This window comes from Hyperolius riggenbachi, chromosome 10 (genome assembly GCF_040937935.1).
Source record: "Hyperolius riggenbachi isolate aHypRig1 chromosome 10, aHypRig1.pri, whole genome shotgun sequence".
NCBI lineage: Eukaryota > Metazoa > Chordata > Amphibia > Anura > Hyperoliidae > Hyperolius > Hyperolius riggenbachi.
The window spans coordinates 179,924,055-179,948,991 of NC_090655.1; the positions used below are offsets into that span (position 1 = coordinate 179,924,055).

General features: G+C 43.1%; 1 protein-coding gene and 1 long non-coding RNA gene across 7 annotated transcripts in view; one reads left to right on the forward strand and one right to left on the reverse strand.

Moving 5' to 3' along the window:
• Positions 1 to 24,937, forward strand: part of RASSF4 (Ras association domain family member 4) — a 395,766-nt gene that overhangs the window by 89,197 nt on the left and 281,632 nt on the right. The window lies entirely within an intron of this gene.
• LOC137533990 (uncharacterized) overlaps positions 9,863 to 24,937 on the reverse strand; it is a 46,238-nt gene continuing 31,163 nt past the window's right edge. For both annotated transcript variants that reach the window (XR_011024267.1, XR_011024266.1), the window contains exons 3-4: positions 20,320 to 20,397; positions 9,863 to 10,501 (exon numbers count right to left, since the gene is read on the reverse strand). This is a non-coding gene — a long non-coding RNA (uncharacterized lncRNA). The remainder of the gene's footprint in view (positions 10,502 to 20,319; positions 20,398 to 24,937) is intronic.

The following is a 24,937-nucleotide window of genomic DNA, read 5'->3' on the forward strand; positions in this document are numbered from 1 at the left end:
TACGATTTTCTGGTGTCTGCTGCCCACATTACGATTTTTCTGGTGTCTGCTGCCCACATTGCGATTTTCTGGTGCCTGCTGCCCACGTTGCAATTTTTTGGTGACTGCTGCCCACTTCACGATTATTTTCTGGTGACTCCTGCCCACATTACGATTATTTTCTGATGATTGCTGGCTGCTGCCCACATTACGATTATTTTCTGATGGCTGCTGCCCACATTACGATTATTTTCTGATGACTCGTACAAAAAATATCCTGGAACTCACAGGTATTATAATAATGAATACCACAAAAAGATGTGGGAGCACAGGGCTGACAAGGGACAAAATCCAAGAGAACACAGATGAGGTCAGGCCCTGCTTCTCATTCGTAGAAAAAACTTTATTCAAAAATGTAAACAACACTGTATAGGCACTAAGTGTCACTTTAAAATCATAAAACACTCACTAAGGATGTTCCAAGCACAGCCGGCTGGGCACACAGGAAACCGCACATCTATCACACCAGTCACACCTGGGATCCTAACATGCATCTACTTAACCACCCTGGCGTTCTATTAAGATCGCCAGGGTGGCTGCGGGAGGGTTTTTTTTAAATAAAAAAAAAAACTATTTCATGCAGCCAACTGAAAGTTGGCTGCATGAAAGCCCACTAGAGGGCGCTCCGGAGGCGTTCTTCTGATCGCCTCCGGCGGCCAAAAGTGACACGGAAGGCCGCAATGAGCGGCCTTCCGTGTTTTGTTTACTTTGTCGCCATGGCGACGAGCGGAGTGACGTCAGCCGACGTCCTGACGTCAGCCGCCTCCGATCCAGCCCTTAGCGCTGGCCGGAACTATTTGTTCCGGCTGCGCAGGGCTCAGGCGGCTGGGGGGACCCTCTTTCGCCGCTGCTCGCGGCGGATCGCCGCAGAGCGGCGGCGATCAGGCAGCACACACGGCTGGCAAAGTGCCGGCTGCGTGTGCTGCACTTTATTTCATCAAAATCGGCCCAGCAGGGCCAGCAGGGCCTGAGCGGCACCCTCTGGCGGTAATGGACGAGCTGAGCTCGTCCATACCGCTAAGGTGGTTAAGAGAGAAGTGCCGTTTGTTAGTAAGGTATGCTCCAAAAGTGCTCCAAGAGTCCTCCTTTGCAAGGATAATGTCCCACTTACAGAGTTATGGAACCACAAAGGAGTGCATGCAAGTTACTGCAGGAAAGCGTTAGGCAAAGATTCACAAAGCTTGAGACATATGCACATGCAGTTAATCGCCTGGAATCTGCCTCACTGAGGCTCTCACCACTCTTCAGTGCAGTTCATGGTCATCATCCTTCCAGTAGTTGAAACACATAACGCTCCTTCAAAGATATCCTTTACCATTTGCAACAGTCCACTTGCTCAGTCGATCTGGCTGGGTCCCTTAAGTGTCAAGTGTAAAGCTGGTGGAAATGTGTGCACACCTTCCGTTCGGTCAGCCGGCGCCAGGCTCCGCCGTAGGCTTCAGGCAGGGGATAACGCTGGGCTGCGCATACTTAGTCAGGGAGTCCTCACTGACTAAGTATGCGCAGCCCAGCGTTATCCCCTGCCTGAAGCCTACGACGTAGCCTGGCGCCGGCTGACCAAACGGAAGGCCTTATCCAAAAAGGGTGATCACGCTGGATACATCTTGGGCTGGCAACACACGTGTGCACACGTTTCCACCACCTTTACACTTGACACTTAAGGGACCCAGCCAGATCGACTGAGCAAGTGGACTGTTGCAAATGGAAAAGGATATCTTTGAAGGAGCGTTATGTGTTTCAACTACTGGAAGGATGATGACCATGAACTGCACTGAAGAGTGGTGAGAGCCTTAGTGAGGCAGATTCCAGGCGATTAACTGCATGTGCATATGTCTCAAGCTTTGTGAATCTTTGCCTAACGCTTTCCTGCAGTAACTTTCATGCACTCCTTTGTGGTTCCATAACTCTGTAAGTGGGACATTATCCTTGCAAAGGAGGACTCTGCACTTTTGGAGCATACCTTACTAACAAGCGGCCTTTATCTTTTAAGTAGATGCATGTTGGGATCCCAGGTGTGACTGGTGTGATAGATGTGCGGTTTGCTGTGTGCCCAGCCGGCTGTGCTTGGAACATCCTTAGTGAGTGTTTTATGATTTTAAAGTGACACTTAGTGCCTATACAGTGTTGTTTACATTTTTGAATAAAGTTTTTTTTTTTTTCTACGAATGAGAAGCAGGGCCTGACCTTATCTGTATTTTCTGATGACTGCTGCCCACATTACGATTATTTTCTGGTGACTGCTGCCCACTTTACGATTATTTTATGGTGAAATGCTGCCCATTTTACAATTCTTTTATGGTGAAATGCTGCCCACTTTACGATTATTTTATAGGTAAATGCTGCCCAATTTACAATTAATTTCTGGTGAAATGCTGCCCAATTTACGATTAATTTCTGGTGAAATGCTGCCCACTTTACAATTATTTTATGGTGAAATGCTGCCCACTTTACGATCATTTTATGGTGAAATGCTGCCCATTTTACGATTCATTTCTGGTGAAACATTGCTGCATTAGGATTCTTTTCTAGTGAAACATTGCTGCATTAGGATTATTTTATAGTGAAACATTGCTGCATTAGGATTATTTTATAGTGAAACGCTGCCCCATTACGATTATTTGGTGCCTATGGGGAGGGCCCCATCCTCATTTTCGCAGGGGGACCCAGTGATTTCTAGTTACGCCCCTGGGGGAGGGTCTCTCTGACTGGTGGTATGAGAGCGGGGGTACTAGGGGGGCAGATAAGAGATACATTACCTTTCTTGGCGGCGGTGATGGTGTCTCAGGTCTCCATAGCTAGTTGGCTACCTTTCATCCTGGCTCTAACGTGACGTCACCACGCCATCCAGCCGCAGCGGCCGCGCTCCTCCCCCTGAAGGCCATTTGACATCAGAGTATGTGTCCATGGAGAGAGAAGTACTGCTGCTGGATGAGCTGGAGTCTTAATAAGGCAAGTGCAGCCAGGGCTAACTGAGAGGCAGGGCGGGGGGATGTTTGGAAGCCAGCCAGCCATTCCATGATCCACCATATGTGAGAGGGGGGGGTTCATCTGGCTAAATATACAGGGGGATCTGACTATATGCACTGGCTATATGCAGGGGGATCTGACTATATACACTGGCTATATGCAGGGGGATCTGGCTATATACACTGGCTATATGCAGGGGGATCTGGCTATATACACTGGCTATATGCAGGGGGATCTGGCTATACACACTGGCTGTATGCAGGGGGATCTGGCTATATACACTGGCTATATGCAGGGGGATCTGGCTATACACACTGGCTGTATGCAGGGGGAACTGGCTATATACACTGGCTATATGCAGGGGGATCTGGCTATACACACTGGCTGTATGCAGGGGGATCTGGCTATATACACTGGCTATATGCAGGGGGATCTGGCTATATACACTGGCTGTATGCAGGGGGAACTGGCTATATACACTGGCTATATGCAGGGGCAGGCATCTGGCTACATACAGTGGGTATATGGCTATATACAGGGGGGGAATCTCTGGCTATATATACAAGGGATCTGACTATATACACTGGCTATATATACAAGGGGGATCTGGCGAAATACAAGGGGGAATGTACTGAACGGGGAGTCATCTGGCTATATACTATAAATCGGGATCATGTGGTTACCTATCCTAACTGGGGGGGGGGCCTCATCTGGCTACCTGTGTGATAAATGGGGGGGGCATCTGGTCACCTATACTAAGGAGGGGTGAGGTAATTTCGTTATCCATAATAAAGGGGGGTTATCTGGCTACTTAATCACTGCCACATTATATATATATTTTGGCAAAACACTACTGCATCATGTGTATTTTGTAGGGAAACACTGCGCATTGTGTGTATTTTGTGGAGAAATGCTGTGCATCATGTGGATTTTGTGGGCAAACGCATGCGCGGCAGTGTGTGGCTTGCCAAAAGAGACCTATCAGGAATCCCCCCTTGAAAATCCTGGATTTGCCCCTGCATTACACTATCCAGCCACATCTAGCTATGCCAAACTCTATAACTGCATTTAAAGAGGGCTTGGATGCTTTCCTTGCATTGAAGGGCATCCACAGTTATAATTATTATGTAATTCCCAGGAAAGTTGATACAGGGATTTATCTGACCGCCATCTAGAGTTGGGAAGGAATTTTTCTCTTTTAAGGCTTATTGGCCCAGGCCTTGTAAGGTTTTTCACCTTCCCCTGGATCAACTGTGAAATGTGCAGGTTCAGGATGTTTTTTTCTTTTTTCCCCTGGTTAAATGGATGTCTTTTTTTCAACCAAACTGACTATGTAACTACTGTATGTAACCCACATCTTCCCCAGCACTTGATTTTTTTCAGATGTGTGGGGGTGTGGGTGAGCATACAAATGCTGCAGCGGCGGGGATCCGTAGGGTCTGTACTTCTTTGCTCTAGATCTAGGAGGTGGCCTGGCATCAGGGAGAGGGGTGGGGCTGGCATCAGCTCGCGTGGTGCTGGAGGGGATAAAAGTGTCGGACACTTTGATCCACATACAGTGATGCCAAGCCGGACCAAATACATCAGCAGTCAGACTTAGTTCAACTCATTTGATTTGCAGAGGCTGACACTGTGCCAGATTTTATCTGGAAACAGCACCACCTAGCAGTAGTAATTTTTCCTATATCAGACATTGTCCGACATTGGGCCTATACTGGAAAAAGCCAATGTCAGACATAGTGCAGCGTAGCACTGGAAAGAGTTAATTACTTTGTTTGGTGATACTTATGTTTCCCTCATCTTCCATTAGACCTTACAGAAGTATTACAATGAATATTGTTACCTTTTAAATTAGAATGGTCTTACTACATGACACTGATTGTATGTACGCCTGCACGATTCTTTGTTTTAAAATATACTGTTATTGCACAATATATACATCTCATGATTATATATCCTCCAAGGACTGTGAAGCAGCCTTCTGTGGGGGTTAAAATCCAGAAATGCATAAACTATGTCCTCCTCTTTGGTCACAATTATTCTCTAACTTCCTAGATCAGGTTAGCTCTCCGTTACTTATCATCAGTTCTAATGAACACCTTCGTGTTAGTCAATCCAACAACAAACTGATAGTTTCCAATGTAAAAATATAAGGAAGGTGGAACTACCAGCATGAAGTAAAAGCATGTGGGAAGCCACCCCAATAGGCTTATTTGCATCTCTGGTCATCCAGAAAGTGTAAAAAAAATTATCCAGCTTCGATTGCAATCAAGTCATGGTAACAAATGTTTTTTTACAGCCATGGCAGACAACTCGGGTCTACATCTTCTCTCAGTTCTGTCTTCATATTCAAATTTCTGAAAACACTCTGAATGGAAAATGTGGCAACCATAGCCATCATACCAATTTGGGCAGGTATGGTTTCCTCTCCATCTCCATCTCAACACCTATTCTCTCAGCATATCAGACAGTCCTCTCACCCAAGATCAGATCTCTTATCAGAATCCATAGAAGTTGCAGTTCATGGCATGGAGACTGAAAGTAGGTTATTAGCATTAGGATAAGAAGTAGGTTATTAGCATTAGGATAATGTGGTGCAAACTGATTTCAAAATAAGAAAGGGGTCCACTGGCACAGGGCACTGTGCTTGAGTTTGAGAAAAACGCCCAAGTCTTCACTTCCAAAGATTACATGGTTCACATTTGCCGGACATCTTAGATTACCTGTAAGATTATCTACATCTGTGTTTCCATTATAATACTTTAAAAGTTAATGACTTGAAGAGAAACCGAGCTGGAACATTTTTGTAAAAACAAACATGCTACCTTTATCCTGGGGCTAGTCACTGCTTCTGCTTCACGTTATGAGTTTTGTTTTGGGGGAAAAAAATGGCCACGGCACGGGGTCACAATGCTGCAGCTCTGGCTCGGTGCTCCTCCGCACAGAGCGCAGAGAGGAGGGGAGAGGACGGGAATGGGTCAGTGGAGAGGTCATGCTGGGCCATTAGGAGCTGGGGAAGTAGCATTCCTAATGTCAGAGGGGGGATTTTGCAGGAGTGCCTCTCCAACAAGGGACATCCCTTCCCCTGTTAGTCTACCAACAAGTCAGACGTTGGTAGATTTTGGGTCTCGCAGCCTGGAGCGGGGGGGGGGGGGGGGCAGCGGTGACAGAGGCATTTCATCAAGCATGCTTGGCATCCCCCCCTCCCGCCTTGGATACATTTTAACAATATCTACACATCAGTTGAATATTTTAGTACAACATAAGCAATTTGGATGTCTCTGCCCAAAACAGGAGTTTTCACTTGTCCACCTGTTCCTGTTGGGTATTCATTTTCTTCTGATTAATACCTGCTCCATCTGGAATATCACAAACAAAACCGTCTTCCTTATAGCAACACAAGGTGGTAAGAGGTGTCCGAAATAAGATAACACTGTGTTAAAAACAACTAAAAATATGTAGAGGCACCTGAAATAGGATGGAATTGCATTAAAAACAACTAAAAATTTGTAGAAAAAAAGTGTCTTACCTTAAGTATGGCACTTGAATGAGTACAAAAAAATAGTTTCTTTAGCACTGGCAAGCTTAGCCAGTTCTAAATAAATAATGTTTTGTACTTATTTTAGTGTTGTCCTTGAGGTAAGCCTCCTTTTTTTCTACATATTTTTAGTTGTTCTTAAGGCCCGGTTCACATTAGCGGTTGTTTGCCAAACGGACCGGATGACCTGACCGGATCCGGACCGGATCCGGATCGGAACCGTACGGTTCTGATCCGGATCCGGTCAGGTTGCATCAGGTGGTAATCAGGATGCGATCCGGATCCGTTTGGCAAAGTTAACGTAAAAAAAAAAAAAAATGTTGGGGTCTGGGAGGTCAGCAGAAGGGGGACCTGTGGAATCAGGCCCTCTGCTGTTTAGCACTCACCTCCACCTCCGACATGCTGCCAACATCCTGCCAACACCTCCAGCTCGTGCTGCTCCACTCCAAAATGCTTGCCCATGTGTCCCCAGCCAATATCGCCGCAAAAATCCGCATAGGAAGTGGGGTAGAACATCCGGATTTCTCAGCCAGTGTGTTGTGCGGCCTCCGGTTCCCATTTGTTTGTATTGGCCGGATGGTGCAGTCCGGCTCCGCCCCGGATACGGCTGCCGGAGGGGCCGGATGAAAAAATAGCGCATGTTGGAACGGAGGCCGGAGTCCGGATCCGGCCCGGATCCGGTCCGGCTCCGGTTCTGCAGAACGGACCCATGTGAACGGACGCATAGGCTTTAATTGCTATGCCGTGCGTCCATTCCGTCCGTTCTGCAGGCAGTGCGGCTCCGGCATGGGGATTCCGGAGGGCCACCGCAAGTGTGAACCGGGCCTAACATAGTGTTTTTCCTATTTTGGGTGCCTCTTACCCCTTCAGTATCCGACCCTCTTTTTTTCGGAGGGATCTAGGTCCCCAGTTACACAGCTTCAGCTAGTACCTTGCCTTTTTAAAATAGTGACCACAACAGGAACCACTGGAAATGCCCAAGTACAGAAAAGTGTATAATTCTCCACTTGCCTACTCGGTTCCCTTCTTAAGCTGCATACACACATCCTACTAAACTGCCTGATTATAGTCTGACTTTAGCGTGTTGGCCGATAATCAGGCGTATTTAGGTGTGCAAATTAATTGACGAGCAACTGAAAACAGGCGTTGCACCCGATCCAACTGTCGGATCTATGTTGGCCTACGGTTATCTGATATTGTAACGACCTGTACTAGTTTTGAATGTGTAGTCCATCGTGGACATGATGTAAATGAGTTGATCATTTGTCCGTATGTTGTCCGTCTAGACATGTGGACATAAAGGTCGGGGAGGTCATCTGGTCATGCGGCTCGTCAGGTAGTGCATGCAGTCCTGTGCATGTTTATGAGCCTTTTCACTCCTCCCTTTTTCAGTGGCATACTGCACCATATGGGCTTTTCAGGTGCTGTGACATCTTACCCTACCCTGGTTCCTCATAGCAATTTTCTCTGCAGCCAGAGTCTTAGATTCTCACCATATGATGCAAAAAAATGTAAAACAAAATTTTAAAAATTAGGCAGTGGTAGGACCAAAGACTTATTTCCTGCCAGAAGTAGTGTTTAACTTTTACATTAGCGCAAAATGGACTTCAATTTATTTATAAGTACAAAAAAAGCTTTACATCCTGATGGATTTGTTTTTAATATGAACTGGCCAAAAATAAAAACAGGGAACACCAAGAGCCCCAATAGTGTAATACGTACTGGATAAGGTGGCAATAAATTTGTATTGCTAGATACTCACAAGTCAGGGTCACCAGCAGGCAACCAATGTAAAGGCAGGTGGGGAGATTATCCTGACCCTACTCAGGATTAAGAAGTCGCTCTCTGTAGACAGGAAAAAAGGGTAGCAACCCTCCACCAAGGGTGGACTCGAAATTGTATACAATGAACAGAGGCGCCAAAAGTATAAAATTAGATTAAATGAGCTTAAAAACCAACTCAAATGGCAAAAATGGAGGAAGTGGTGGTCTTACCTCCCTCAAGCAGACACGACAACGACTGCGATTCAGACAGTCAAACACATTTATTAGAAACTCCCCAAAAAATTTGCAACGCGTTTCGCAGGCTCAATCCCGCTTCATCAGGCAATACAGGGAGGAGTATCAAGCGATCTGCACAAAGATTCAAGTTAAACAGAGGTGCATAACTTGAATCCTTGTGCAGATCGCTTGATACTCCTCCCTGTATTGCCTGATGTAGCGGGATTGAGCCTGCGAAATGCGTTGCAAACATTTTTTGTGGCTTTCTAATAAATGTGTTTGTCTGAATCACAGTCGTTGTCGTGTCTGCTTGAGGGAGGTAAGACCACCACTTCCTCCTTCATTTTTGCCATTTGAGTTGTTTTTTAAGCTCATTTAATCTAATTTTATACTTTTGGCGCCTCTGTTCATTGTGGCCAAAAATAAAAACTAGCATAATTAGGAAATTACACCTTCACACGACCTGTATTTATGTTCATCTGGAATTGTACTGTAAATCTTCACTTTAGCCTGTTGTTTGAGTTGAAAGATTTTTTTGTGGGGAATAAATTGTACTAAAAAGAGAATCTTCAATCTTCTTAAGCTTTTATTGATATGTTAATGTTTTATATGGGTGTACATACAGTTGGGTCTTAAATATTTGGACAGAGACAACTTTTTTTTCTAGTTTTGGTTCTGTACATTACCACAATTCATTTTAAATGAAATAACTCAGATGCAGTTGAATTGCAGACTTTCAGTTTTAATTCAGTTGGGTAAACAAAATGACTGCGTAAAAATTTGAGACAACTTTTTTCATTAAAAATTCATTTTGGTAATGTACAGAACCCAAATTAGAAAACAAAAGTTGTCTCTGTCCAAATATGTATATGTATATGACTCAACTGTATATTATACTGTAAATACATTTATCCTAAAGAGGTAGTACCACCAGATTACAAAGTGGGGTAAAGGTCCCATATAAATGTAAGTAATATTTTTTTTTTTGTAGTTTTGATGGTGTATAAAGGGATTTTAGCTTTTTGGGGTTTTGAATTAATTTCTGTCACCATCCAAGTGAGTAAATATCTCAAACAGGGACAGCTGTAACAGAAACCTATTTTAGTTTTAAATATTACAGAAAATAATTTTGGGGGTTAATATTGCTGTCTAGTTTCCTTGTAGGATAATTTCCCTTGCTTCCTATAAAGAGAGAAGTAATGAATTCTCCCAAATAGGTACTATTTTTCTTTTCTAGTTGGGCATTGAGCTAGTAATCTATTTCGTTTATGTATATCCCAGGAGTATTCACTTCAATGGCATGCATGTTATAACACCATTTTATACCAAAAGTAGAACTTTAATGGATAGAAACTCAAAACGAATAAAAAAAAATGGGCAAACTGACAAAATGGAAACTACAAAAAAATGCATAATATATACACATAACAAATATAGAGCTGCTGTAAAATGCTTTTTTCATATAAAACATTTATAAAAACAATATACGGTATACATTTCCCAGCCTCTTTTTGTATTTAGTTTACTAGAAAAAGTTTATTTTCTCATTTCAGGGTGGGTACATTTTTTTCTTCCATAATCCTGGTTTACCGGTAAAAGACTGATTGGGCCTCCATCCCTACTTTCTTACAGTTAGCGCATGTCACATTTTGATTTATTTTGCTTACCAAAGCTGGTGGTCATGAGGTTTGTAAAGTTAATTTGTATGAATTATTATCTGTAGCAAGGAGTCATATTTCTCACCTTCAAAACAAATAAGCCTCAACAGTAATCACTTGTATAAAGTTTCTACCGATCACTGTTTAACAACGATTAAACACAATGTTTAAAGTGCATTCATAACTTGCTTCTTTTGTGGCTTTTCTTTTTTATTTTTTTATCAGATGTTCTACTATTCCTGGTTCGGTTCAGTTTTCCTTTCATGCATTTTTTCATCCTTTTGGTATTGCTTGCATGTCTGAAACAAAAGCAGTTCAGTATTATTGTTGTCTCTAATAGAATGCATATAAACTTAAGTTAACTTAAAGAGGAACTTCAGCCTAAACAAACATACTGCCATTTAGTTACATTAGTTATATTAATTAAAATAAATAGGTAATATAATCTCTTACCCAGCCTTTTCTAAAAGAACAGGCAAATGTTTGTGATTTCATGGGGGCAGCCATCTTTTTGGTTGAAAGGAGGTGACAGGAAGCATGAGACACAGTTCCAACTGTCCTGTGTCCTGAACAACCCTCCCAGCTGCGCACGCTAGGCGACGAGAACAACCACATCAGAAATCCCATCATGCTTTGCACAGCATCAGGGGATGCCCAGGCAGATGTCTTTGATGGGGCAGAGCTTAGCTTCTGTGAAGCTAAAAAGGAAGCTTGGGTAAGATAAAACAAAGTTCTGATGCTGTGAAACTGTTAAAGAAACGCCAAGCCTTTTCAGTGCTGCTGAGTAGATTTTTAGTCTGGAGGTTCTCTTTAAGCAGAATGTCAAAAGTTAACCAATAAATTTTTTTCAGAACTAATACTTTTTTTCGCTTACAGTTAGCATATAGACTTGGAAATCAGAACTTTTTGGAAGCAAAAATAGTTAGGCAGAGGCATATCTATAGGGGTGCATACATGGCACAAGCCATTGGTGTCTCTCACTGCAGAGCAGTGCTCATAGTTCTTTAAAGTATTTCTGGTGTTCCCCATATAGAGTCACCCTCTCTTCCCAGATATCGCAGCAGACAGCTAGCACTTTGCATCAGTCCTGCTTTTCAGCATCAAGTGATGGTGGGGTAAGGAAGCAGAGCACATCAGTTCAGAGGCTCAGTGCTTGGCAGTCAGGAGAAAGGTAAGCTCTGTCAGCACTGCCAGATCTGCACATAAGGAGTGCTTGTTAATGTGAATATTGTGAATATTAGAACAAGAGATTTGTCTGTTAGGCCTCTTTCAGTCAGGAGGCTGAACTGCATGATTGTTGGGGAATTCAGAGTCCCTTCTGCCACCCACGAGCACCATTCGGGGCAATTAAAATACAGCCGTATGGCAGCTTGCACTCTGCTATACATTTTACTCATCATATTACAACTGTCATTGTAACCACCAGTTCTTCATTTTGTACCAGTGTCCACATTTTAATGTGTATCATTGTCTGTATCATTATACAATATATCCCTTGTTTTTTTCCTACTATGTACAGTGCCATGGAATATGTTGGCGATTTATAAATTAATAATAATAATAACAACTCTACCCTCCTTTTTTCCCCTTAAAGAGTTTACACAGTGATGTAACCTGGTATCTAGATGATATTTGCTGATTGAGGGATAGTAATCTGTAAAATAAGCATTACATTAACACTGAGCTGTGTTTAAAAAAAAAAAAAAAAAAACAAGGCAGAAGAAGGCAGAAGTGATGCCACTTTTGGCATCACAGAGAAACTTTAAAGATGGAAACCAGCATAAATATTGTTTTATATTTCATATAAAAATTGGTAAAACAGAGGCACCAGATAAGGACCTTTTAAAAATTTTTTAACGATTTTATTGTTATCTGGTGTTTTTTGTTTTACCAATTGTTTATTTTGGGTTGAAAAAAGACATACTTCCATCGAGTTCAACCGGAAAACAAAGCACCAGCCTGCTCCCTCACATATCCCTGTTGAACAAAAGGATTGCGAAAAAACCCTCACGAGGCATGGTCCAATTAGCCCCAATAGAAAAAAAAATCCCTTCCCGACTCCAGATGGCAATCAGATAAAATCCCTGGATCAACATCACTGGGCATTACCTAGTAATTATAGCCATGGATGTCTTTCATCGCAAGGAAAGCATCTAAGCCTCCTTTAAATGCAGATCTAGAATTTACCATAGCTACTTCCTGTGGCATCGCATTCCACATCTTAATCACTCTTACTGTAAAGAACCCTTTCCTAAATAAATGGCTAAAACGTTTTTCCTCCATGCGCAGATCAAGTACTTTAGTCGTTCGTGAAGGCCTAGGGACAAAAAGCTCATCCGCTAAGCTTTTATATTGCACTCTGATGTATTTAAACATGTTAATTAGATCCCCTCTAAGGCATCTTTTCTCTAGACTAAATAAACCCAGTCTATCTAACCTTTCTTGTTAAAGAGGAACTGTAACGACAAAACGGCCCCTGGGGGGTACTCACCTCGGGTGGGGGAAGCCTCAGGATCCTAATGAGGCTTCCCACGCCGTCCTGCGTCCCTCGGGGGTCTCGCTGTAGCCCTCCGTACAGCCGTGACGCAATATTTACCTTCCTGGCTCCTGCGCAGGCGCTCTGATGCCTCTCGGCGCCGAAGTAGGCGGAAATACCCGATCACCGTCGGGTCTGCTCTACTGCGCAGGCGCAAGTTTCCGGCGCCTGCGCAGTAGAGCGGACCCGCCGGAGATCGGGTATTTCCGTCTATTTCCGTGCAGAAAGTCGCCACAGCGCCCCCGCTGGAGCCAGCAAAGGTAAATATTGAACTGACAGTCGGCACAGTCGCCGGCTGTTTGGAGGGCTGCGGCGAGACCCCCGTGGGACAGAGGACGGCGTGGGAAGCCTCATTAGGATCCAGAGGCTTCCCCCACCCGAGGTGAGTACCCCCCAGGGGATCTTTTTAATGTTACAGAGTCTCTTTAAGTGAGACCTTCTATATCAATTTTGTTGCTCGTCTCTGCACCTGCTCTAAAACTGCAATATGTTTCCTGTAATGTGGTGCCCAGAACTTAATTCCATATTCCAGATGTGTCCTTACTAGAGAGTTAAACAGGGGCAATATGCTAACATCTCAAGTTTTTATTTCCTTGTTAATGCATCCCAAAATTGTATTAGCTTTAGCTGCAGCAGCTTGGCATTGAATACGATTATTTAATTTGTTGTCGATGAGTACTCCTAAGTCCTTCTCCAAGTTCAATGTCCCCATCTGTTTCCCATTTATTTTGTATGGTGCTAGACCATTGGTACGACCAAAATGCATGACTTTACATTTTACTTCCTGATAGCTGATGATTCTGCACAATTTTGTATCATCTGCAAAAATAGCAACATTGCTTTCTACTGCATCTACTAGATCATTAATAAATAAATTGAAGAGCACTGGACCCAGTACTGACCCCTGTGGGACCTCACTGCTGACAGTCGCCCATTTTGAATATGATCCATTGACCACAACTCTTTGTTTTCTGTCCATTAGCCAGTTCCCTATTCATGCACACAGACTCTTCCCCAGTCCTTGCATCCTCAACTTTTGCACCAGACTTTTGTTGGGAACAGTGTTGAAGGCCTTTGCAAAGTCCAAGTATATCACATCTACAGCAACAGCATTCCCAACATCCACATTAGCATTCACTATCTCATAAAAGCTGAGCATGTTAGTCAAACAGGACCTGTCTTTAGTAAACTCATGCTGATGCTGAGAAATAAGATTATTTTCTACTGTGAAGTCTTGTATAGTATCTCTTAGTAACCCTTCAAATAGTTTGCATACAACTGGTGTTAAGCTTACAGGTCTATAATCTTCTAGATCTGATTTTTTTGCCCTTCTTAAAGTGAATGTTTACCAATTTAAAAATAAAAAAGTCAGATAGTCACCTAAGGAGAGGAAAGGCTCGGTCCTAATGAGCCTTCCCTCTCCTCTCCCGGTGCCCGGTCCCGCGCAGGATCCCCCGTAGCAGTATTCGACCAGTTCGGTCAAATACTGCCACTTCCGCAGCTGAAGGGAGCTTTCGGAAGCCTTCGGGAGCACTCGGGCTCCCGAAGACGGGCCGCTTCATACTACGCATGCGCGAGAGCCCTCTATGACGCACTCGCGCGTGCGTAGTATGGAGTGGCCCATCTTCGAAAGCCTGAGTGCTCCCGAAGACCTCCAAAGTCGCTGCGGCGGCGGACGTGAACGGGGGAGCCAGCGCAGCACCAAGGGCATCGGGAGAGGAGAGGGAAGGCTCATTAGGACCGAGCCTTCCCTCTCCTTAGGTGAGTATCTGACTTTTTTTTATTTTTAAATTGGTAACCACTGGCTTTAAATAATGGGAAAACATGGGATGTACGCCAATCTACTGGAACTCTGCCAGTTGAAAGAGAGTCACAAAAGATAAGATAAAGAGGTTTATTGAAAACTGAACTTAATTCCCTTAGGACCCAAGGATGCATGCCACCAGTGGCGGCGCCGGGGTGGGGTGCTTTGGGTGCTGAAGCACCCCCTAAAATTCTCCAAGCACCCCCAAAACACCCCCCATCGTGAACTGACTTTCGGCGTCTAATAGACGCCGTGTCAGTTCCCCGCAGCCAGCAGCTCCGACAGCGGCAGAGCAGGGCTACGGCAAAATGGCATCCAAAGCCCTGCTCTGGAGACTTGAGTCTTGAGTTTTATGACCAGCTCTACGACATGATTACATGTATTTTCTGGTCAAATCTGCCGACATGATTGCACATATTTTCTGGTCAAATCTGCTACATGATTGCATGTATTTTCTTGAGAAAACCTACACAATTATGTGAATTTTCTGGGGAAAGGGTCACCAAAACTTGGGCCCACTGTCTTTACGTTGCACTTTTAAAGGGAACCCGAGGTGAGAATAATATTGAGGCTGCCATATTTATCTCCTTTTAAGCAATACCAGTTGCCTGGCTGCTGTGCTGGTCCTCTGCCTCTAATTCTTTCAACCTTAAACCCTGAACAAGCATGCAGCAGGTCAGGGGTTTCTGACAATATTGTCAGAACTGACAAGATCAGCTGCATGCTTGTTTCTGGTTTAATTCAGTTCACTACTGCAGCCAAATAGATCAGCAGGGCTGCCAGGCAACTAGTATTATTTAAAAGGAAATGAATATGGCAGCCTCCCAAAGGCACACTCCCCAAAAAAATCCTGGAGCCGCCCTGGGCCAGGTGCCTTTTTCTACTTTTAATTTATTTAGTCTTGCCTTCACTGCCTTCCTTGAGTATTTAATATTACAATTGAAAGATTGAGATTCTTCTGCATCTGTAATTTGCAACAGTGATGTTTCACTTGTGACGACAGAAGCAAAGAAAGCATTTAATAACTCCGCCTTACCTTGGTCATCCACCATTGAGTTCCCACCCTCATCCTTTAGGAGTCCAATACAGTCAACCTTTCTTTTTTTAGAGTTGATGTACTTGTAAAACTTTTTTGGGTTAGGTTTGATATCCCTAGCAATTTGATTTTCAGCTTCAATCTTTGTCAGGCTAATTTCTTTTTTACAACTTTTATTGTACTCCTTATAATTGCTGAATGCAGCCTCGGTCCCCTCCTGTTTTAGGACCTTATAGGCATTCTTTTTCCACTTCATTTTATCTCTAACTTTTTCCATTCATCCATAGAGGCCTTTTTTTATTCCTAGACGCTTTGTTGCCATATGGGATAGATTTACTACAATATTGATTGAGAATCATTTTAAAAGCTTGTCATTTCCCTAGTGTCCTTCCCTTGTGGCACGATATCCCAGTTCACCAAACTTAGTGCCTGCCTGAGTTGATTGAACCTTGCTTTTCTAAAATTCATAGTTTTAGTTGTTCCGCTGCCCCACGGCCTATCAGTCACCAGATCAAATGTTATCATGTTGTGATCACCATTTCCCAAATGTTCTTGAACCTGCATATTTGATACTTTATCAGGTCTATTTGAAATGATGAAATCCAGTAAGGAATTGCCCCTAGTTCGTTGTTACCATTTGAGTCAGGTAACTTCAGTCAATGTCTGGAAAGTTGAAGTCACCCATAACTATGACCTCATTTTTACTTGCAGCTTTTTCAATCTTCTGTAGTAATTGCAGTTCTGCAGCTTCATGAATATGAGTGAATATTACTATCACATTAATTTCTCTTATGAAAATTGCATCGACATATTGCACTATTGAGACTCTCGATTTATTTTGTCTTTCACGCACTAAATACAACAGAATAGGTAAGCTAAGTAAAGCATTTCTTATTGGATGATTTATTTAGATTTTTTCAGTTAATATGGAGTTTCACCCCACTTTAATACACCAACTACATGTGGGTACTGTCTGTCTTTAATACAATATTGATTGATGCACTCACATTAAAGCCCCACCCACTACATGTGGCTACTGTCTTTAATATAATAATAAATTGATTAATCCATAAAGATTAACTTCATTACATTTATAGTGTGTTCCTATCTTACTTTCATATTTCTAGCACCTGTGTGTATGACACCAGAATTACATTGAAAAAAGAAATACGTCCATTGAGTTCAACCAGAAAATAAGGTACAACCACTAGAGATGGCCAGAACAGTTTGGCGGCAGACAGTTCCAGAACAGTTTGGTGGCGGACAGTTCCTGGCTAACATGGGCTGTTTTTCATTTGCATTTAACGCAAAACTTTTTCTGGCCTCCAACTTTAGCGGTTAACCACCCTGACGTTCAGTTTCCCCAGGATTTCCCTGCAAAAAGTGTTTCAATTAATTTCCAATAATTTGCAACCATTTTTTTTTATATATTAAATTCAATACAGGTTATTGTATTGAATTAAATTTAAAAAAAAAAAAGCGTTTGCTGCGAGATGTTCATGACGCTGTGTGACCCTGGTGTCATCAACGCCGATCAACAGGGGACATGTGATCGCCGAGGGAGAAGCAAAATCCGCCAAGGGACATGGAAGAAGACACTGGGGAAGCTATCAGAGGTACGCGACGAGGGATCAGCATGCCAATGGTGAGTATAAGACCCAGATGTATAGGTAGAAGATGTGCAGCCAGGTATAGTTAGCCAGGTATACAGTAGTTAGCCAGGTATAGTTAGCCAGGTGTATTTAGCCAGATGTATAGTTAGCCAGATGTGCAGCCAGGTATATAGTGAGCCAGGTGTGTAGCCAGGTATATAGTGAGCCAGGTGTGTAGCAAGGTATATAGTGAGCCAGATGTTTAGCCAGGTATATAGTGAGCCAGGTGTTTAGCTAGGTATATAGTGAGCCAGGTGTTTAGCTAGGTATATAGTGAGCCAGGTGTTTAGCCAGGTATATAGTGAGCCAGGTATTTAGCCAGATTTATAGGTAGCCAGATGTCCCCCTCCCGATCCCCCCCCCCTTCTAGCACGCTGTGGGTAGCTATCTGTGCTACCCACGGCGTGCAGAACAAGCACACCCTAGGGAATCCCTAGGCAGCCAGCTGGGCAGAGAATGTGCGGGGTTCCCCCTTGTATGTGGAGGCTCTGCTGGCGGGGGATCCCCCTCTGTGCGGGTGGGGGGATCCCCCTTCTATCGTGGCTGTTGCGGGCAGGGTATCCACCTCTGTGTGGGTGGGGGGATCCCCCTTCTATTGTGGCTGGGCGGGGATCCCCTTCTGTGCGGGTGGGGGGATCCCCCTTCTATTGTGGCTGTGAGGGTTTCCTATCTCCCCCCTCCCTCCCGATCTCCCCCCCCCCCCCCTAAGCCCGTTGAGTAAACAGATGTACTCACCCGAGGGCTTTCTCCAGCGACGGCAGCAGCACTTCCTCCTCCATCTCCAAAGTCCCGGTCTCTGTACAGTTACATTACGAGGCTTGGTGACGTCACCAAGCCTCATAATGTAACTGTACAGAGACCGGGACTTCGGAGATGGAGGAGGAAGTGCTGCTACCATCGCTGGAGAAAGCCCTCGGGTGAGTACATCTATTTACTCAACGGGCTTAGGGGGGGGGGAGATTGGGAGGGGGGAGGAGGGAGATAGGCCTCCCGCACAGCCACAATAGAAGGGGGATCCCCCCACCCACACAGAGGGGGATCCCCACCCAGCCACAATAGAAGGGGGATCCCCCCACCCACACAGAGGGGGATCCCCTGCCCGCAACAGCCACGATAGAAGGGGGATCCCCCCACCCGCACAGAGGGGGATCCCCCGCCAGCACAGCCTCCACATACAAGGGGGAATCCCCGCACATTCTCTGCCCCGCTGGCTGCCCAGGGATTCCCTAGGGTGGCTGGATGCTTGTTCTGCACACTGTGGGTTGCACAGATCGCTACCCACAGCGTGCAGTCAGGCATCCAGCCATCCTGGGGAATCCCTCTGATGAGAAAAAAATGCAGCCGGCGGGGCAGAGAAACAGGAAATCTCCCTGTCGGCATGGACGAGCTCAGCTCGTCATTAACGTTTTTTACAAGTTTTTGCTGGACAAACTCAGCTCGTCCATACCGCCAGGGAGGCTACTAGCAAAGCCCCCAAACATGTTAGAAACGCCAAATTTGCAGGATATGTTAAGTCTGGGCTACTGATTGTTATAATTTAAGTAGGTCTCAGTTACTTGGCCTGAGTTTTATGTAAAAGGCTTGTCCGCAGTGTATGCCTTTAAAATAAATAGAGGTTTTGTGATGCAGGCAGAGGCATCTCAGGGTCTGCGTGTAGCAGAGGATACACGCAGATACTGAGAACATGTTCCTAAAAGAAGGCCATCGGACTACTCTGACCTCAACCACAGGAACAGAAAACATTGGCCATATTTACTAAACATTCACGGTCCTGCATATAGGCCAAATGCCTCATTGATTATTAATCAAGTAGGTGTGTATGATGACACCACGAGTGGGTCCACCAATAATCTGGTCTAGGGGGTGGCGAAGATGATGTCATATTTAACTCTTTCCTAGTCAGTATTAAAGGCTGAGGGAGCTACGAGAGCTCACTTCTGCTTCTGCTTCTTCCTTCTGCACTAGCTAGCAAGGCTGACTGGGACGACTTCTAAGCATGTTCTTCCTTTCTGTAATCTGATATAATGTATGCTGTACATAGGTAGTTTAGTGTAACGTAGTTAGGAAGAAGGTACCTGATAGACTCCAGCAGGGAGTCTAATCACGAGCTTGTAACGCAACATGAAGATTGGCATGGCTAGGATATGATGAATGTATCTATCTGTATTCCTGTTTCCTGAATAAATAACGTAAACATTGAAGAAGCCTGAGAAAGTCTATATCCTGTTTGCGGTGTGGAGAGTCAAGTGATCTCACAGTCTGTGAGACGATGGTGTCGAAGCAAGGTGATTAGAACCGTTTATAACACTGATCCCGACTGAGCCCATTACCGGGCTGATCGCGGCTGAAAGGCAGACCGCAGGAGGATGGCGAGGGACTCGCACATGCTTATGGAGCTGGAGGAAGCTCCGGGTGAGCATAAATCTTTAGCATCCCTTAGCTTTTGTACACTTTAAGGCTTGAATCAATTAGCCCTAAAAGGGAACAATATCCTTCCTGAATCCTGATGGCCGTCAGATAAAATCCCTGGATCAGCACTGACAGGAATTACCCAGTAAATACAGCCATGGATGTCTTTCTACTTTGTTTGCATTGTTTAATTAATGCAAAAAGTGTACTGTAAAAATAGGTACATACTAATAACTATTCTGGATCATTCTGAAAGGTAGTTTAGTAATATGTGCAGTACAGACCTGTTGCTCTAATTCTAGATGAGCAGTGTGTTCTGTTCTGCTGAGTAGATGGGACAAGATAAGCCAGAAGACCAATGCAAGAACTTTAAAGGATATTCCCACAAAATTAAAGTGTTTGGGGAGAGGTATCCCTTCTGCTGGATCACTAGAGGGAGGTCTACAACATTGTACAAATATACAGGAAAAGTGCGCTTAGCACTTGCTATTGAGAACTTATGTATAAATGTGGGTAAACTGACACTTCACAAACATGATGTTGGTGTGTGTAACAATATACTGTATGTATATGTTATTATGATTTTTCATTTTTGTAACCTCTATGATTCACCAAGTATCCTTATACAAATTATTTTAATACTTTAATCATATGTTTGTATATTATTATACTATACCCACCTTTCCCAGCACTGAATGATGCCCTTTCCTTCTGGTGTTTCAGCGTTTATGCAAGTCGGTTTGGATTTCAGTTGTACTCTGATAACATTTTCAAAAGTCCATATTAATTAAAAAAAATAACAAAACACATCTTTAAGAAAAGAAAAAAAAATGGAAACACCAGTCATGCATATTGTATCAATACATGTGAAATGTTTTTAATAATAAAGTCAGATTTGTGTTTAGTTTGGCTGCACTTCCTAAAATAGTAGCTCCCTTGATACAGGGAAAGGTTGTCAAAGGTGGCCACTAAGGATACAATTTTCCGAACGATCTTTTACCAATGATTCTTTGCATGAACGATCGGAAATGATCGTTTAGGACCACTAACAGACAAAAATCTCCTAACCAATCCGATAAATGAAATCAATATGGTTTTCGGTTTGATCCTGACAATCTGATTAGATTGGTTATGAGATTTTTGCATATTAGTGGTCCTAAACTATCATTTCCGATCGTTTTGCGAAGAATCGATCGTAAATGATCGTTCAGCAAATTGTATTGTTAAGGCTGCCACTGTCACATAAAAAAAATAGGTTGGGACAAACTCAATCCATCATGAAAAAAATGATGATCAAACTTGGGAAAGTTTCTGCAAAACACGAGTTGGTAGCTTAAGTAATACCCACTTTTGAATAGCCCTGATTGTTGGATTTCCACAATGGTGACATTTGTGGCCTTTTTCTGATGTCCTGACTTTTCAAGGGCAATGCAAAGAATGGCCTTATAACAATTACTGCAAAAAAAAAAAAAAAATGGCTCGAAAAAAGACCAAAGGCCTACCTTGAGAATAATGGATTGGTGTGCATCCAGTTTTGTTATCAAATGACCTATATGTAACCTAATATCAGGCAGGGAACACACTTGACTGTTTTCATGCGCGTTTTCTGCACAGAAAAACTGAGAACTCTTGTTAATGAATGTGCACACTTACTGTGTTGTTCGCACGCAGAAAAAAAACTGACATTCTGCATGATGACTCTGCACATTTTGGCAGTTTCCTCTATCATTTACATCAGCTGCTATGAAAAAACGTGCACGTTTTGCTGCATGGAAACACACTTGGTGTGCAGAAAAAGTATGCAGAAAAACGCGCGGGTAAAACTGAAAGTCAAGTGTGTTCCCTGCCTTAATACTAATGAGTTGTAGAATACATTTTGATGTGTCTTATAGCTTGAACCCCTGTCACATAAAAAATAGACAGAGATAAACTCAATCCATTAAAAATAATTTTTAAAGATATGATCAAACTTGGGAAAGTTTCAGCAAAATGACACAAATTGGTAGTTTACAAAACACCCACTTTTAAATAGGCCTAGATGTTAACTTTCCATAATGGTGACATTTGTGACATTTTTCTGCTGTCCAGACTCTTCTGGGGCTATGCAAACAAAGTATGTCGCTAAAATACTTTGTGGAAAAAACTGGCCTGTCCAAAGCCACATGGACATTTTGTCGTTAATGGCACGCTAGATGCCCAGATAAATATCTATTTTTTTATCTATTTGATTATATAATTGAGGTCTCAGTTTTTTAATGTATACACCTCTTTGTGGGTGGGGTCTGTGAACATGTGACTTTGGGTGTGGCGCCTTTCTATTTAAGGGTCATCCCTGTTCACTTGCACCTATGCTATGATTAAGGACGTGTAACGTCCGAAACATGTCAGCATGTGGTGATGGATTTTAACCTGTCATGTACGTGATTGAATAAAGCAAAGTTTGTTTCTACCGACCTAGTGCGGAATCTACTCTCTACTGTACAGATAAATATCAGATGACATATATGGGGTATCCTTTTAACTGTGACAAGTTGTAGAATTGATTTGGGGGGGGGGGGGGGGTTGGTTGAGAGACCTTGTGAATTCCTGTGAATTACTTTTAGCGCCAAATTGAATCAAAAGCAATAACTTTTTTATTTTCAAATATTCAGTACCACAATTAAAAAGCTTGTAAAAATAAAACAAAGTGACAGAATTTAAAACAGAATACTTAAATTGTCACCTTATGCTGGGCATACACGGCGGTTTATTTTCTTATCAATCGAGCCGCGGATGGCTCGATTGATAATTTCTGGCGTGCCCGATCACCACATGGATCGATTCCCGGCTCAATCCCCGCAGGCGGACGCTGGGTAAAAATGAAGCGCTGATAAGGAAGTGCCCGCAGGGTCTAGCGGGAATCGATCCGCGCGGACGAGCGGTGACGCGCCGGCATCGATCCCAGCGCATTATCTCACAGTGTATGCCCAGCATTAGGTAGCTTTTTTAACCATTTTCGCCTTTTTTTTCACATACAAAAGGCTGCTGTGCGCATTCGCACGCTCCCGCGCACGATCGTAAGTTCCTGTTAGCAGGATAGAAAAAACAAAAAATTTCACTGTGGCCAAATAGTAAAACTACATGCACATACTTTTTTATTACAAAAAGACTTAATAAAATACATTTAAAATTAACTGTTTACCTCCCACACCGAACAAATACCCAAATACATTTTTTAACTAAAAAAAAAAAAATCACAATAAAAAAAAAAAAACATAGTTACCAAAGGGTCTGAACTTTTTTAATATGCATGTGAAGTATACAACTAATATTTTTTTAAATTATAAGCTTGTAAATAGTGATGGTTGCAAAACTAAAAAAATGCACCTATTATTTCCAAATAAAATATTGGTGCCATACATTGTGATAGGGACATAATTTAAATGGTGTGATAACCGGGACAAATGGGCAAATAAAATACGTGGGTAATTATGGTAGCATGTATTATTTTAAAGCTATGATGGCTGAAAACTGAGAAATAATTATTTATTTTTTATTTTTTTCTTAATATTCCTGTTAAAATGCATTTAGAAAAAAATAATTCTTAGCAAAATGTACTACCCAAAGAAAGCCTAATTGGTGGTGGAAAAAACAAGATATAGATCAATTCATTGTGATAAGTAGTGATAAAGTTATTGGTGAATGAATGGGAGGTGAAAATTGCTCGGATGCATAAAGTGAAAAACGACTGAAGGCTGAAGTGGTTAATATGCCATGAGGGTATATTACTGTTATTTTTGCAAATGAGGGCTTGTACTTATTGCTAGGGTACAATGTGAAAACAAGAAACCAAACAGAAAAAAATACACCTTTCCTTCCAAATAATATATTATCCACATACATTGTACTAGGGACATAGTTTAACTGCTAGCCGACCATGTCACGCTGACGGGCATGGCCGCGGCGGCAGCCCCAGGACCACCTTACACTGATTGGCGTAAAGTCCTGGGGCTCGCCTTTGCAGGAGATCGCGTGCACGCTGCACGCTCATCTCTGCTTGGTAGGCGGAGCTTTGCTCTACCTTCAGTCTCCCACCGGTGATCGTCGCTCGGAGACTGTTAGACGGCGAAACCGCAGTCTATTTATTCAGTACAGCTCTGTGATCTAAGTCAGAGCTGTACAAGGGACAGCCGTGTCATTCGGCTGTCCCCTCCAGAGGGACAAAAGCGATCCACTGTGATAGGATGAAGCCTATCGCAGCCGATCCCGCTGACGGGTGAAGAGAGGGAGGGGGAAGAGAAAATAATAAAAAATAGTTAAAAATATTAGGAAAATAAAGAAAAAAATATTTATTAAAAAACAAACAAACACCTGGGGACGATAAGACCCCACCAACAGAGAACTTTGTTGGTGGGGAGAAAAGGGGTGGGGGTGGGAATCGCTTGTGTGCTGAGTTGTGCAGCCCTGCAGCAAGCCCTTAAAGCTGCAGTGGCCATTTTGTGAAATATGGCCTGGTCTTTTGGAGGGGGGGGGGTAAAGCCTGTGGTCCTGAAGTGGTTAATTGTTTGGATAACTAGGGTAAATGGGCAAATAAAATATGTGTGTTTTATGTACGCTTTTATGTATGGTAGCATTGTTTATTTTAAAACTATTTTGGATGGAAATGGAGAAATAGTGTATTTATTTTTTTAATCTCCTCATTTTTTCCCTTTACAATGCATAGAGAATAAATAAACCCCCAAAAGCCTAATTTGTCCTGAAAAAAACAAGATCTAGATCATTTAGGTAGGATAAGTAGTGATCAAGTTATTGGGGAATGAATGGGTGAAGCACTGAAATGTGAAAATTCCTCTCATGCATAAGGTGAAAACAACCCACGGGCTGATATGGTTCATTTAGAATGGAGATCCTAAAAAAATGTTTCTCCCTCATCTGGGGAAAGCTTTGGTACAGAACAGTTGAAGAACCCAACTCTGTACAAAGCTCCCCCACCCCCTCCCCCCCGGTATAGGTAGCCAGATTCCACCCATTATAAGTAGCCAGATACTTCTCCAGTATAGGTAGCCAGCCTGGGACCCCTGTATGGGTAGCCAAATTCCCACTGAGTATAGGTAGCCTGAAGCCCCTCAAGCCCATTATAGGTTGCCAGAGTCACCTCAAAAAAGAAAATGTAGGCACCATGGAGGATTTTGGCGCTGCCATAGGTCATAATGTGAATTTCGGTTATAGTGGCACTTACTGTGTAATCTGGGTGCCAGCAATGGCCAGAGCCCAAATTATGATTTAAAACCGTGTATTTTGGGCATCAGCAATAGCCAG